The sequence below is a fragment of the Chiloscyllium plagiosum genome, unplaced genomic scaffold (assembly GCF_037043375.1).
Source record: "Chiloscyllium plagiosum isolate Xiang-an unplaced genomic scaffold, Cpla_swu_hap1 HiC_scaffold_27, whole genome shotgun sequence".
Lineage (NCBI taxonomy): Eukaryota > Metazoa > Chordata > Chondrichthyes > Orectolobiformes > Hemiscylliidae > Chiloscyllium > Chiloscyllium plagiosum.
The window spans coordinates 69,455,687-69,470,465 of NW_028270165.1; the positions used below are offsets into that span (position 1 = coordinate 69,455,687).

Below are 14,779 nucleotides of genomic sequence, written 5' to 3' on the forward strand. Positions count from 1 at the left end.
TAATGTACGATTACAGACATAGTAAATGAGGCACGGAAAGAGACAGACAAAAACTTAAACAAAGGCAGGATTTATCTTTTAGTTTCATGTGGAAGATTGGCGTCATTACATGGCCATCATTTATTGCCTTTGAAAACGTGAAGGTGAACTGCGTTCTTGAACTGCTCCAGTCCATCTTTTGTGGGCAGACCCATGATGCATTTAGGCCGGGATTTCTACTAATTTGAAACGGAAGCAGCGATAGCTTGCTGGGGCAATAGCAGGTGATCATATTCCAGTCACCTGCTGCCCTTGTGCTTCGAGATGGAAGTTTTGTGTTTGCAGACTGCTGTTGAGGATCATTTGTGAATGTCTGCAGTGAATTATGTAGACAATACACACTGTTACTTAGCACCGTTGTAATGTCATTAACGGAGCAATCAAGAACAGCAGGTTAATCCTCAGAGGTCATTAATTCCACCATTGGAACTGGACGAGATAGAAATCATTACTAAATAGTCTAGAATCAAAGCTTCTCAATGATCGAGCTGAATACCATAAAAGACTAGATCGAAAGAGTGGCCGACCTTTGGCGCCACACCTTATAACCTAATGAACTTGAATGTATGTTTGAAAGTTAACTTCCTCGAGGCCCTGGCGATTGGACTGTGTTCATTTGATCGCAATAATTGGTAGTAAAGCTGTGCTGGAGGACCTTTGACACATCACCATTGAATTGATGGTCGTCTCACCATGTAGGCATTTGAACGTAAAGGAATGGACCACCGGCATACTGTGCTTAAACCTACCAGATGGAAATATGACAATTTGTGGACAAATAGTGATTATAGTGATGTCTTCCAGATCACCTCCAAATCGAAAACAATCTACTTTATTCAAGTCGCCAGACTTTTTTTAAGCTAAACTTGCTTGTTCTGAACTATAAGTTTAATTTTCACATTTCTGATTAACAAATATACGTAGCAGACTGAAGTCATTGAAATCATTTGAATCAGCAAATGGAAAGGCCTTAATTTCTTAGTTCCCTTTTCTTCGCTGTTTGCACTATTACATATCACCCTGCTCAAGCGTTTTCAACTGAATGTAACTGTGGATTCTGGTAATAAATTATTACACTTTTCATGGCGTTGTGTTTTTTTTTTCCCAGTTGATTCGACAACAACTGCCTGAATGAAACTGCAAAAGTTTTGTGGAGAACATTGTGAGGAAGGGAAGAACGAACAGAAATGGCGTTTCTTGTGTGCACTTCACACTCATTCCCATCGGTCAATAGGAGAATTAGTATGTTTTCTGGGATTTAGTTGTGAAAAATGTAATTGTTACTAATGCCACTGAATGTACTAAGAATTCTCACGCTTGAAAACACGAAATAATTAAGAAAGCAACAAAAATGGGATGGGAAGGATTAGGTTAAAGGGAAAACTTCAGTCAGCATCTACCATCACGAAGACCATTTGTTGACGTTTAATAAAGGTATGATTTTTTTGTGAAGGTCACAGAACATTCGTCACCTACAAACAACATGTTGTTTCTCACCTTCTGATGTAACCATTGGAAGGCATAAAACAGTTTGTTTGTTCATTGAAATGTAAATAAATTGTTTGTTGTAGCTTAGTTTCCCTCTGGACTTTCTGCTGCAGAATAAATTGGTCATGTTTTGAGCCTGTCACAGAATTTCAGTGCGCAACGTGAAGTCTTCCATTCTGTTCTAAAAGCATGCACGGCCCAGCGAATGGCCCATTCTATGCAATTTACTACCCCATTCTCGCTGTTATTGGCATCACGGGTAAGTGATAGGTCCAAATCAAGTGCATGAATTTATTCTATCAAGATTCAGAGAAGGTGTCACTTCCATATCATGTTGAAACATGATTCTTCTTTTTTTTTTTCCCCAGCTCACCACTGTCTGACTGCATGGGATATCAAACGAACTCTTTAATATGCATGCATCATATATAATATTTGAAGATATTAAATCATTGTTCTTATTTATATTATCTGGAATTGCGATGTTGTATTACACGTAATATGCTGCACAATGAAAGAAAAAGTGTTCACTGGCTGTCCAAAATATATTTTTTTGATGTCACGCATGAACTTTAATCTGTTATATTTCTGATTCATTTTTTGAATTCTAATTCTTTCACATGCCTTCTGATACTTGAGTGTTAGATGGAAGCACACTGCAGGACTTTGTCACAAATGCAGTTTCAGTCATAGAGTTTTTTGAGTTTTGAAAGATTAATTATCAGCAATCAACATTATCTCAGATGCAGATGCGCATCCAGAAATTATGAAAATCTACAGCATGAAATCTGGAAGGGAATAGTTACATCCTACTGCGTGAATACTATTATATTTATAATGTGGACTGCAATAGTCAGGATACATTAAGAAAACAAATCATAAGAACTTCTTTGGAGTAAGTTAAGAAACGTGAGTGATAGGTGAGCAGGAATTGTTCATCTACGATGCTCATGTTCTATTGTGTAAGTGTTTTTTTTAAACCTAGAATAATTATATTTCGACGTATTTCCAATCTTTGACTCTCCCTACTTTGCACTTGGTGATGTGTGTGGGGCACTTTATGTTTTGTTTCCTTGAAACACTGGAATACGTCCAGTAGAAATGATATACAGCTGAGTCAAAAAACCGTTACTGAAAAACGTAGATATATCAGTGAACACTGCGAAAACCTTGACCCAAGAGACGAGCATAGTGAAGAAGAATGGACATGCCATACTGTTGTGTACAGACATTCTGTGACACGGTAGTTCATGGCTAAAATACTTCCAATCGATAGATTAATCTCAGGAATACACATAAAGTCAGAATTGGAAATAGACTGAAATCTCAAGATAGTTTACATTTTTTGCAGGGTCAGGAGCACTGAAACAGTAGAGACAAACGAAAGCTTGAAAGATGACAACAAGATACTGGACGTTAAGGGAGATGTTGCCACACTGTGAGAAAATGTAATTCAGTGATGGGTAGACATGACGAATGAACAAGACTTGGTTTTGACACATACAAGAAATGTTTGTTTTTCAGATGAACCTACGTCATCTAAGAATGTAAAATGGAGCACGATCCGACAAAAATAAATCAAAACTGCTGAGTTTATACTCGCCATAATTTAGCCAAATCATAGACCTGCATGATCATTAGATAGGGACGACTGGTGGTGGCATCAGCTGAGGGTCACCACATCCCAGACGAGGGCAGAGGTTGAGAAGGAGTTAACCTCAACCAGTGTGCGAATCTCACTCACTCTGCTGGTATCTTCTGCATCGAACCCATCCATCCAGTCAACTCAGCCAGCTGTATTATGGTTGTGAAATACCAGCATTATTGTTTCATGCTGCGCAAGGTATAATGAAACATTGACCTCGTTTCGTGCTGTATTAGGATGTTATAATCATGTAGTTTTGTTGCTTGTGACCCATAAATTTAATTGGAAATACACTCATCTTACAGTGTAAAAGGATGCCAAGATATTTTAAAACACACACACACACACACACACACACACACACACACACACACACACACACACACACACACACACACACACACACACACACACACACACACACACACACACACACACACACACACACACACACACACACACACACACACACACACACACACACACACACACACACACCGAGTATGTGAGCCACCCGTGAACAGTGTGGCAGTAAAGGATGTCAATGTCAATGGTATTGGTAAATGTTTAATCCACTGCTGGAAGTCGAATAAGTAACACTGGTGTTGATAACTGGCCTCTTGAGGTGCTGATTGAAGGACCAGAATACTTAGAATAACAGGCTTCAGTAAGTGACTGCTTAGGAACTGGTGGTTAGAGCTGGCTTAATTACACCTCTGCCTTTCCATCTCTGGCAGCTAACTTGATGGCGATCATAATCTTAGCACGTCTTTCGCGTTGCATCACAAGTTACCTGGTGGCAATAGCAGCGGCTGATTTCCTTGTCATTATTACTGCCGTGATTCTCAACCGGATTGGACGCATTTTTTCCGCTACAGCGTCCTTTCTACCACACATGGATGCACCATTACTGCTGTCCTGGTGTATGTCAGCCGGGATGGCTCAGTCTGGTTGACAGTGGCCTTCACCATTGACCGTTTTGTAGCCATCTGCTGCCAAAACTTGAAGACCAGATACTGCAACGAGAAAACTGCGGCATTGGTCATTGGAATGGTCTCCTCCCTCAGTTGTATTAAAAACATCCCTATCTTATTCATGTATAAGCCCTTGTATAGCCTGGATGGCGTTTCTTGGTTCTGTGTCATAAGGTCTGTCTTTTACACGTCACTCGTCTGGAAAAGCTATGATTGGTTGGATCGAATATTAACTCCATTTCTCCCCTTTCTTCTTATTCTATTGCTTAACACCCTAACCATCAGATATATATTAGCAGTAAGTGCAACACGCAAGAGACTGCGAGGTACTGAGAGTGGTTCAGATTCAGAGATAGCCAACCGTAAGAGGTCCATTATTTTGCTTTTTGCCATTTCGCTCAGCTTCCTCCTTCTATGGGTCACGTACGTTATTCATTTTATCTACATAAAGGTTAGAGCAGAGGGCTACTTTAACACCCTTGATTTCACCGATCCTCAGTACATACTTCAAGAAACTACAAAGATACTTCAGTTACTCAGTTCCTGCAACAACGTGTTCATCTATGCTGTATCTCAGACCAAATTCCGAAAGGAGCTGAAATATTTGATGCTCTTTCCCTTCACTACTGTTATTGGACGCTTCAAGTGGTGAAAATGAACGAATCTGTTTTTATGTTTTAAATTTAACAGTACTCTCTCAGTGTGCAGCACTTTCTCACCTCCTTAAGTCAGAAATACTGTGTTCAAGCTTCCTAATTTGGGGAATGTGTGACACATTCTCAAATTGTCATAGTCCACTGTTTCGAAAACTGCAGGAGTATTGGACCATCAGATTTGAGAATCCTGTATAAGATGCCAAAACACAACTTGCACCCACCCTTTCAGCTGCCATAATAAACAGATATTTTTATCCATGGCAGACAGCAAATATTTCACTGTTTCCACTGGAAAGGCTTTCGGCAATAATTCACTCTTGGCACTGAAACCCATCTCGTGCTGCTGTATCTCATTGAATTTCTGGAATACATCTCTGTGCAGATGTGTTACTGCAATCCCTGATTTAATCACAACATTATTAAATTGATGTTACTACACTGTAAGCGTTCATGAAATCACGAAGGCATTGTATAAAGGTCTGTGTTCAGAAGTCCCTCTCATCCTTCCTTCCTTCCTTCGTTTCTTCCTTCCTACATTCATTCTTTCTTTCCTTCCTTTCACTCCTACTTTATTTACTACTTTCCACTTTTATTCTTCATCCTGCCTTAATTCCCGTTTTTTCCATTTTTCATTTCATCCTTTTACTTTGTTTATTTTTAATTTTGTTTCCTCTTTTTCCTTAATACTAAAATAATTTGACTTAATTCTCGAATATGCACAGATCATGACACAGGCAATTGCATTAATTAAATCTGTATTGATAAGTCAAACTTTGACGTGGTCGTGTTTTCTCCCGGTGTAAGAAGATTTTCATTCCGACATCCCTATTCTTGAAAGGCGGATATGAATAAACAATGAGTCAGTACATGAATCAAGAAGAATGACTATTGTGAGATTGGTATGCAGATTATCCGACAAATGTACAGAGCAGTCCGCTATCCAACCTGCAAAATAGCTCATTTCACAAGTTAATGTTATGCATCAGAGATAGAGTGTAAAGTTTGCTCAGAGGCGTCAAGTAAAATCATTAAATAAATTCTCTGTCAGGATAACTCAATGTGTTGAGATCTCTGTCACCTAAATCAGAACAAAGTGTCTTCCAGATGTTCAACTGAGGTAATATGTTGCCCAGAATCCAGCAGCAGCAGCTTCCTATTTCATGTACTGGGGGGATGCTTAACCACCAGAGAAGCCATCTGTCTATTATGAATATCTGACACCCGAAATGGTTTGTAAAACATTATGGTAAATGCGTTTTGCTCTCTCCGTGTCTCCTCCCATTGTGTACGTGGCAGGTACTCATGCGACTCAGCCAACGTTGTCTATCTTACATGCTGCAGGCAAAGATGCCCTGAGGCATTGTGCATTCTCGAGACCAAGCAAAGACTTCGGCTTTGGATGAATGGACGCCACACAACAATCAACAGACAGAAGCGTTCCCTCGCAGTTGGTGAACACTTCGACGTCCGACCATCGAGTGACCGTGCTCCAAGGCGGACTTTGGGACAGGCAACAACGCAAAGTGGTCGAGCCAAAGCTGATTGCCAAGATTAGTACCCATGGGAATGGCCTCAACTCGCACCGTGGGTTCATGTCACACTACATGGGCGGCACGGTGGCACATTGGTTAGCACTGCTGCCTCACAGCGCCTGAGACCTGGGTTCAATTCCTGCCTCAGGCGACTGACTGTGTGGAGTTTGCACGTTCTCCCCGTGTCTGCGTGGGTTTCCTCCGGGTGCTCCGGTTTCCTCCCACAGTCCAAAGATGTGCAGGTCAGGTGAATTGGCCATGCTAAATTGCCCGTAGTGTTAGGTAAGGGGTAAATGTAGGGGCATGGGTGGTTTGCGCTTCGGCGGGTCGGTGTGGACTTGTTGGGCCGAAGGGCCTGTTTCCACGCTGTAATGTAATCTAAAAATCTAATCTAATCTACATTACGCACACACAGACACAAACACACAAATACCAACACACAGGCACACCTACACATACACTCTCCGACACACACTCCGACAGACCCATAAACTCACGCAGACCCTCTCTCATACGCTCAAACATACGCTCCCATACTCACACACACGCACCCTCTCACCCACTAATACCCCTTTACAATCACTCTCTCTCTCACACACACACACACGCACACACTCTGTCACAGACATTCATAACTGCCGCACACACATGTGCATACCCACATTCACACACACATATAAGCTTGTAGGGTGAATTTGAATTTGCACAATTCTATTTTAGTTTGTTCAAGAACTGCATTAATCCATGTAAGATTCTGTAAATCCGTTTTTTTAAATAAAGATTAGAATCAGCCTGAGCATTGTGGCACAGACAGTCTCACACAGTACACCTCACAGCTTAAGTGCATTGTTTCGGCCAACATGAGACCAATTGTTAAAGATCACTTGAGAATGTAACTTTAAAAAAGTTCTGCGATTTACATATGAAAGAACCGAAACCAACATGTTATTCTAAACCGTAAGAGACTGAACAAACAGTCCAGGTTTCTTTTGATATATAATTTCGGTTGACTCACTCTACGCTTTTGCTGTAAGTTCTGTGTCTTATGATCTTATACTCCACAACTACCGGATGAAGGAGCAGCGCTCCGAAAGCTAGTGGTTCCAAATAAACTTGCTGGACAATAATTTCGTGTTGTGAGATTTTAAACTTTGTACACATCAGTTCAACGCGAGCATCTTCAAATCAGTCCTTCCTGATGGACTTACATGCTTACTTCCAGTAACTGGTGTCCAAGTACATCCAAGATTCGTACACACTTCACCCTTTTGAAATGTATGCACATGTTTAAGAATGGTGCCTTTCAAGACTACTTTAATCTCAGGGGGGCTGTTCAAAGAGTTTGGCATTAGGTTTCCTCGGCAAAACATGAAATAATTGCAATACACAATTTAATACAATGAAATTACTTGCAATAGTACTCCAATTTGGTTCAGAGTTCAATAATTACCTAATTTATAAATTTGTTAAAATACTTCCATTACGTTAGAATCATTAACAGTTATCCTCTCAACATTAAAACTAATGCATAAATTAATCTGATGTAAACAACAGGGAAAGACTGGTAAAGTGGCACACATTGTAATGTTATGTTAGATTTCGGACCTCAGGACAAAGTCCACATCACTGGTTTCACTTTCGGGGGCAGGCAAGCCATGCTTTGTGAGGCACAAGCAACACATGCATTGTAGCGAGCCGAATGGGCCACAACAATGTGCATCATATTGACACATGAACGAGTTCAGTTTTAATTAATGTCATCCAGGGTTTTGGGTCTGTCAACATTAGTTATTTGTTTGCCATTCCCAGCAATCCCAAAAGCGGATGGTATTCCAATGTTCTGGACTGGTGCTCCACTAACACATAAAAATACATTCCTGTGATTTTTCTCGTGATTCAAGAACTCGCAACAGGACCAGGATGGCAAGAGGCTGAACAAGCTTGGACTTTTTTTGTGCCTGGAGCGCGCAAGCCGTGATGAGCTCTTGTGGATGTTGATAAAACTAGATAGGGTGAATAGACGTGGTATTGTTTTCCCAAAGGTATGGGAGCCCAAAAAGAAATGGCATAGATTTGAAGTGACAACGTATAAATGGATGTAGGTTTGCTCCTGAGTTGGAAGGTTCATGCTCAGACGTTTCATCCCCATTCTAGGCAACATCCTCAGTGAAACTCCAGACAAATAATTGCTGAAGATTCCTGCTTTCTATTTATATGCTTGGCTTTTTTTGCGTTGGTGATGTCATTTCCTATGATGTTGGCATTTCCTGTTCTTTTTCACAGGGGGTGGTAAATCTGGTCCAAGTTATTGTGTTTGTTGATACAGTTCCGGTTGGAATGCCATGCTTCGAGGAATTCTCGTGCGTGTCTCTGTTTGGCTTGTCAGAGGATGGATGTGTTGTCCCAATTGATTGTTCCAGACAAGTTGCACTGAGGGTCTGTTTCCATGCTGCATCTCTTCATGATGCCCTAACACTCGCTGCAATTATAACTGACTTTAGAGCCATAATTGGAATAGGATTTGTGTCTAAAATGTTGTTTGAGCTCTACCTTCTAGGTCTTCCCTTCTTGCCTTACAAGAATCCAATTAATGATCCCAATTCTTCGAATTTTGGATTTGCAGTGAAAGAGAACAGAGAATGTGCTATCGACACCTATCCTCCATTGACTTTTCCTTTCTTCACTGTACCTCGGAAGAGAGCTTTGGAAGACTATTCAAACATCCTTCGGCGATGTGTGGACAATTCCCAGTAACGGGAGATCAATATCAGCAGCGAATGAAGAACAATCTGTACCGCATCCTCCCAGTGTGAACCAAATAGGGCTCTGTACAGATGAAGCAAAATTTCCCTCTTGCATGCAACAGACTCTGTACGAACTGGGATAGCAGGGGAAATGCTGTAAGTATGAACTCTAAATTAGGTGGTTCCGCTTCCACATTATTTTGAAGAAAAAATGATGCAAAATCAGTTTTGAATTTTAATAAGAACTGCGAATCGTGTGAATTAGTGGCAAACTTAAAAATTGCTTGGAAAACTCAGCATGATGGGCAGTATATGAGTAGAGAAATCAGAGTTAACGTTTCGAGGCCAGTGGTCCTTCCTTAGAACGAATTGTAAGGAAGTGTTGCTCGACCCGAAATGTTAAATCTATTGATAAATTAAATATTATTTTTAACAAGCCCTTCTTTTAAGGAATAAAGTGTCTAACTTTTGAATGCTCTAACTATTTAACTATGTGTTGAGATATTTCTGTGAGAGTCAGTATGCATTATTGCATGTATTAACGTGTGCTTTTCTATGCTTGTGTCTGTGTGTGTATGCGCACGTGTGTGGATGCTGTATGTCTCTGTCTGCAACAGGATACAGTATTTTTTCCTGGAAGGTAGATTGATTGAATGAGGTAAAAGCTGATGAATCGTGGGCTCAGAATCTCTCTCACTGTCTGTCTGCCTCTCTGCCCCTTTTGTGTGTAAAGTGTTTAAAGATACAATGTGACCTTCTGGTGGCCTCGCCATACCAATACAGGCTGTATTTTTCCGGGAAGATCATGAAAGTCTGTGAACCTCTCAGGTTAAGCAATTGTTTCATTCTTCCGACGCTGTCGTTTTGAAGCCAAGCAGCAGCACACATCAACATCCAAACTGACAGCGGCGTCAAATCAGCGTCAGCACAGTCAGATTGTAAAAAGGCAGTCTTATTTCACTGGACAATACAGAAAACGGTTTAATGTCTTTATTAAAACTTAAAGCGATTTAAAGCCCTTCATGAAAAGTTCCATTTTATGAATGGATATGTATCTACCGTCTAAACATGTATGCGATAATCATATGAACTCTCTACTTTCACTAGAGCTCACAGCGATGTAAAACTTTATATATTGTCTTGTATTTCTGTTTCATAGAAGCGTAGAACATAGGACCACGAAGAGCCCAATTGGCCTTCGAACCTTCTCCAAAATGCATTATGTTCATGGCTGATCATCCTATTCAATAGCCGATTCCTGCTTTCTCCTAATAATGTGCGATCCTATTTGCCCCAAGTGTTTTATCTAACTCCTTTTTGAATGCATTCATTGCTTTTTGCATGAAATATTTCCAACCTTAATCAACTCCAGAGGTTCAATGCTTTTGTCTGAAGATTTGTTTCCTCTTCTCCGTCCTAAATGGCTCAGACCGCTGGTTCTCGAGACGCACATCATCGGGAGAATCGTCCCTGCAACTATCCTACCAATCCTGTTGAAATTTTAAAAGTCTCGATGAGATTCACACCCATTCGTCATCTATTAGTAAATGATCATAACTCCGAATATTGATCTTACTTATATTGACGTTGACCCTCTTTCTGTTTTTCTGCACTCAATCTCGCGACATTTATTCCATTACATAAGGAAGCAAAAGCAGGTAACCCTAGGCTGGTTAGATCAACTTCTGTAATTGAGGATACATATCTGGGGTCTCTAATAATGGACGGCACAGCAGAACATTCAGAAATCCACAACAATTAAGCAGGGTCAGTAAGTCTTCATTGGAGGAACGAATGAACATGAAATTTTACCTGTCAAGTATTGAGAATTCCTTGGAGGAGGTAAGAAGCAAGATAGGTAAAAGGAAATGAGACAGTGTGATATATTTGCATATCTGGAAGACGTTTACCAAATGGTGACTAAATCAAAGTCCGAGTTTGTGGAGATCTATGTGAGAGGACTGGCTAACGAAAATTATATGTTCAATCCAGTATAGCAGGTATTATTACTTATTGAAGGCACTGCCAAATAAATGAGGTAGTGAGAAAGGAACCGTCTCCCTTGAGAATCAAAACGTAATCCTCAAGACATAGACCACAAGAGGAGCCCTCGACAAAGATATTTTGATGCCTTTCAAAGTTTACAGTCATGCAGTCGCATTCATTTAAAACCAGATGGAATGATTGTGTGATTTTAGCTACAACAGCGAGCAAGCGCTCGAATTCTGTCAACTGCCAGCCAAACTATTTCCCCTTGTTCATCAATATGAACACACGTGCACACACACAGTCAGACACATGAGACAAGAATAAGAGAAGCAAAGGAAATTCCAACTGAAAACAAGTACATGCTGAACATCACAGCGGGTCAGGCAGCATCCAACGAGTGAGACAGCCAAAATTAAAGTTTCGCATGTATATTATTCTTTATGACGACCTAATGAAGAAGCATCTAGACTCAAAACGTTAGAATGTTTTCTCTCCATGGATGCTGCCTGATCCGCTGTGATCTTCATCATGTATTGCTTTCAGTACATATTCCGGCAACTGCAGTAATTTGGTTCTGAAATGGAATTCTCAAAGTCATTTGCTGACACATGAACAAAAAAAACAGTGCTGTAGGGGAATAGGGCTAAACAGAGACCAAAAAAGGGGCTATACACACGGACACATAGGACATGGCTGAGTTGTAAAATCAATACTTGGCACCTGTACATACTGCCTGGTTTAGATTTAACAGAAATTGTCCATGAAATTATGAGAGAGGAGGAAATTGTCATCAGAAGTCATACCACTTTTGACTGCTCCTCCTAGTAACTCATAATTATGACTTTGAAGCATGTTACAATTCCATCTGTGTCGCTGAGTCAAAATCGAGTAGCTCCCTTTCAAACAACGGTACCGGTGTTCCCACACTCCAAGGCCAGCAGCAGTTTAAGGACCCAGTTCACCATCACCCGAGACAATTAGTCATATACATGAAACGTTGGGCCAGCCAGCGACACCCACATCCTGTAAAAGAATCTTTAAAAATATCGACGCATTTTTAAGTGTCTCTTCTGAGAGACTGATCCATCTGTCCTCAGAGCCTATGCTCCAGATTCTCGCATTTCCTTTCAATGACAGGCATTTCATCCCTCCCAGTCTCACAGGCCCATCCAGGTTATGGCAGTGAGAGAATCCTGAAATTTGATGATTGAGGGTTGGCAGTGGAAACAGTGTCTTCAAATCTATCCTTTTAGCGAGCGGAGAGGATAATGCTATTGCTCAAAGTCTGGCTTCAGTGGGGAGCATTTCTGATGTGTAATTAAGGATTTTTTCTTTAATTTCTCTGAAGTTGTTTGAATCTGAATTTGAATCATCCCTCGTTCGAACCTTGTGGCCATTAAAAATATCTTTCAGATCTGGGTCAAGGACATTATGTAAGTGTGCCGCTGTCTAAAGACAGAAGAGGAAGTTTTGAGTTTAAACCGTTCCCTTGAGACCACCTGGAGATAAAATTATTTAATCTGGCCACGGCAACAGCCATCCTTCAATAGTTTATTCTGTGGAAGCACTCAAGAAGATATGCTTACCAATCAGCCTTTCTCTATCTTGTTTCTCTCTCGAGTTCTAGGCAGCGAATGCATTCAAAGCAAATATTGAAATGGAAATGAAACTGGCAAGTTTGGCAGTATTTGTAGCGAAAACACAGATTAAATGTTTCAGGTCTTGGGGCCCGAGTTTACTATAAATTTGCCAGTTTCATGCGACTGATCATTACTGAATCTCCAGTGAATTACGGAGCTCTCAGACTCGCAGTGATGGACAAGGACTGAGCCAGGAAAAGGATATGTTTATGCCTCAGATTCTAATATACTGGATCATAAGAAGTTGAAAGTGCAATTCATCTGGTCTCTCATTCTGTCCTTCTGTAATCGTTCTGATTCGTCATTGCATTTGCCAATCAATCTGAACATCACGAGTTTGGCCCCTTTTTTCAGTTTTGTTAATTTTGCTGGTTTGGTTTCACTTCCAAGTGATTTTATGTGATTTATTATATTGCATTTTATCTTGTATGGTAACGTTTCAAGTAGATACATTTTTCGAACGTGTTTTGGATTGCCTAATACATGTATGCAATTATGTTTTCCTGGACTATATATTTGACCATATTCGAGATGAGTGGGCTTTTCAGGTCTCATAGTTCAATGGGCTGACATCTGGTCTTGTAAGCAAATGACCGTTAGTTGAAGTTCACTGGGGCATTCTCTGAGTTCGAGACTATGTTTGATAGAAAAATGCACATTTCAGATTTGTATAACAACACTAATATAATTCCATATCTGTTGCATGTTGAGTCTGATCCGTTTGAGTTTGCTATTCTGCATTCCTGTTTGTCCATCCAGCAACCTCAGAAAAACAAGATGCAAGCGATGTCACAAATGATGTGGTATAGCAGAGTGAAGGAGGCGAGGCAGTATAAAATGCAGAGTGAGGAGGAAAGAATGGGGCCATAACAAGGGCAGGAAAATGGCCGAAAGATTCCTTTCGGGTCTAGTTTTCACATCTGAAATGGGATCGGAATGAGTCAAATAATTTTTGTAAGAGTTAATCGCGTTAGACCTCTTTAATTCTCGTGGATGTGTCTGCATGCTTCCCTCTGTGTTTGAAATGAGGTACAGTTACTCATGTGAACACAGTGTCAACATCTCAAACTTCAGTCTCATTCATTGTGTAGTTTACAATTAAAATGTTAGAGTGCAAATATCACTGAGATGCGCGTTGGAAACTCCAAGGGGAGAAGACAGTTGGTCAAGTACTGGAAAAGTGGATCATAACGGTTGATTGGTATTGACACGACGGGCAACAACGCTTCTTTCTGTGCTGTGAAAACTCGATGACACGATCATTTTGCGAAAACATCCAATAATTATCATACAAGGAAGCGACCTAAAATGAAGAAAAGTCAAAAATGCTATAATGAATAAAAGACACTTTTAAGAAAAGAAGGCAATATCGTCCCTTGTAGTCTGGTGGTTACGATTCAGCACTGTATTCATCGTGTCTCGGATTCATTTCCTGGTGAGGAAACATGAATTCATTGTTTTTGCACAAAATCGCAAAATGGCAGTACGTCTGACAGTGAAATCAGCAAAACCGCACAAGCTCTGTCAGAACAAATAAGGGGTTTTCATGTCACATGAAACTGGGAGGAAATTGGAGGAAGCATCACTATCCGGTATCTTAGACTGCTAGGTCACAGTGTTACAAAAAATTTCTTTCTTATTGAAACTTACAAAATTCTTAACGAACTTGCTTTGTTTGAGGCAGAAAAGCTGTCCCTCATTTGGACACACTATCAGAACTGCGAGCATAAACTGGGAATAAGGGTTGCACAATTAAGTCAGAGCTGAAGAGGAGTTTCTTCTTTTAGAAAGTAGTGAGCCGATTGCATTCTTTACCGCATTCGGCTGGCTAGATGGTTCACTTTAGTATTTTCAATTCTCAGATACACAGATTTTTAATAAACAAAGACATCAAGGGTTACGGGAGAAGGCAGAAAAGTGGAGTGGAAAATCAACAGATCATACACAATCTTCTTCTGTTCCTAGGTGTTATCATCTTCTTATAAAGATGCATAATTAACCTGAGTATGGATGTGAAATTAGAACTGAGAGGGGACAATTGTGATGCAGAGAACAGCAACCCGAAGCTTTAA

The 14,779-nt window shown here is 40.4% G+C and overlaps 1 pseudogene; it reads left to right on the forward strand.

Moving 5' to 3' along the window:
• The first annotated feature begins 1,716 nt into the window (after positions 1-1,716).
• LOC122543709 (putative G protein-coupled receptor 139) lies at positions 1,717-6,357 on the forward strand (annotated as a pseudogene).
• The last annotated feature ends 8,422 nt before the right edge of the window (positions 6,358-14,779 follow it).